The sequence below is a fragment of the Pollachius pollachius genome (genome assembly GCF_949987615.1).
Source record: "Pollachius pollachius genome assembly, chromosome: 1".
Taxonomy (NCBI): Eukaryota; Metazoa; Chordata; class Actinopteri; order Gadiformes; family Gadidae; genus Pollachius; species Pollachius pollachius.
Window position 1 is genome coordinate 1,676,913 of NC_136934.1, and position 2,500 is coordinate 1,679,412.

Below are 2,500 nucleotides of genomic sequence, written 5' to 3' on the forward strand. Positions count from 1 at the left end.
CCCCCCTCTCTCTCCTGATGCCCCTCCCCCGTCTCTATCTCCTGATGCCCCTCCCCCCTCTCTCCTGATGCCCCTCCCCCCTCTCTCTCCTGATGCCCCTCCCCCGGGAGACAGAGAGGAGAAACTCCTTTTATCGACAAATGAATTGACTCAACTGGTGTGAATGCATGGCCTTGTCTTGGAGCTTGAACAACCAGGGAATGGATTCTATATTTTTGCTAGTTTTTGGTTGTTTCGTGTTTTGCTTGTTGAGTGTAACCAATAAAGCTAGAATTAAATAATAATGGCCTTAACATGACTGAAAGCTGAATCCTTGTTTCTCCCTCCTGTTGAGTCGTCTCTGGCGTCCAGCCTGCTAATTGTCACTGCTTCTCACGCAGTGGTGTCTCCTCTCAAAGCCAAATAAAGACCTTTATGAACCAAACACCCCCCTCTGTGGTCATTATCAAACAGAGCTCTCCATCACTGGAATGTGTGAATAGCTACTTAAAAATCAGTATAGCTATAACGACCAAAATAGAAGTATTGACTGATTCTACATAAAAAAGGGAATCAGGAGGATGAAGACATTTGCTTGTCATTTGGTCAAGCTCACTTCAATACTGACTACCATGAAAGGGGCATTTTAGAATAACTATAAAAAAGACTGTGTATACTGTGTTCATATATATTTTATTGTATATTATTTATTAATACATATATATTTATATAAATAAAATATTAGAAAGACCATATATATTAATTGATTAATTAATTAAATATAATATATATATATAAATAAAAAATAAATAAAAATAAGAAATATAATTACAAATGCTGTATATAAAATATGCATTTTTTATATATCTATAAAATATATTTAAAAAAAAGAAAGAAAATATAAATATATATAATATAACGTAATTATGTTAAAATGGGATATTCTAATGATATATGCCGTTGGTTTGATACAATAACATGAGTGCACCCATTGAGTGCCCCCGTTTCATTATGCGATCAGATTATGATACATCTCAATAATTGATACTTGAATGAGGTTTCCTCGTTAGTCTTTACGGGGCGGCTGGTTCTAGGACGAGGGACCCCTGCTGTGCTGTGACGCCCCGGGCCCCTGCCCAGGGCTGATGCTGGCCAGCTGCTTCCCCCCTCCCGGTGGGGGGCCGGTCCTGCACCCATCATTCCCCCGTCGCCCCGCGGTCCCAGCAGAAAGAGCGATGGGGCCGGGGGAGATTTATGGTGCCGGTCGATATGAAGTCCCCGGCCAGCACGGCTGTCAGGCTGTAGGCTTCATCACGGCCCCCAGCTGTTAATGTGGTGGTGGAGGAGGAGGAGGTGGGGGTGGTAGAAATGCACGGTCAGCGCTGAGTAAAATCTGTATCAGCAAGAAGAATAAAGATGAATAAAAATGTAAATTGAAAAACTAAAGTCATTAAAAACTATGTTAGGTACTAGCCAGCAAACACAACTTTAAAAAACAACAACTAAGAAATACAGAATATGTTGGATCGTATCCCAATGACTGCTGTGATACACTGTCTGAACATAATACCACACGATGCCATCAAACCATGTAAGACCATGAACGCTGTTGATACTCAGGAGTCTCTACGTTGTCTATCTCTATGTTCTAATGTGTCTGTATCGTATGTTTCTGCAGAGGGGGAATAGGGGGGAGTCTAAACCAGAGATTTACCGCCACCACCTCTAATTGAGGCTGACACGATCCAGAGTTAACCAATCAGTGCCCAAGGTTAGTGGGCTGTTTACCTTGTGCTCTCCAAGGCCTCTTCATCACCAGCTGAAGCCCTCCATGTGGCTCTCAGTACCGGCCACTGGGCAGGCCTCGCCCTGTATAGTGGAGCCACTGGGAACGATGGGGCTGGATCTATAGCATCTCACACACACACACACACACACACACACACACACACACACACACACACACACACACACACACACACACACACACACACACACACACACACACACACACAGGCACCTGTACATGCATACACAAGCCCCACACACACACACACACACACACACAAACACACACACATGCAGGGACACACATTTACATACACTACACAAACATACACTGTACATGCACACTAACAAACATACTCGCACATTCATGCACAGTCACACACATGTGAGTTATGGCATGGCGCGGGGGAGGAGCTACAGACAGGTGATAAATCTACTGCCACTGCCACCTGGGAGCGGTAGAGAGACAGGAGGGAGAGAGAGAGAGGGCGAGAAAGAGAGAGAGAGGGAGAGAGAGAGAGAGAGGGCAAGAAAGAGAGAGAGAGAGGGAGAGAGGGCAAGAAAGAGAGAGGGACAGGAGGGAGAGAGAGAGAGGGCAAGAAAGAGAGAGAGACAGAGAGGGAGAGAGGGGCAGATGAAGAAAGGGAGAGAGAGAGAGGGCAAGAAAGAGAGAGAGAGAGAGGGGGAGATGGAGAGAGACGGGGAGAGAGAGAGGGGGGAGAGAATTGGGGAG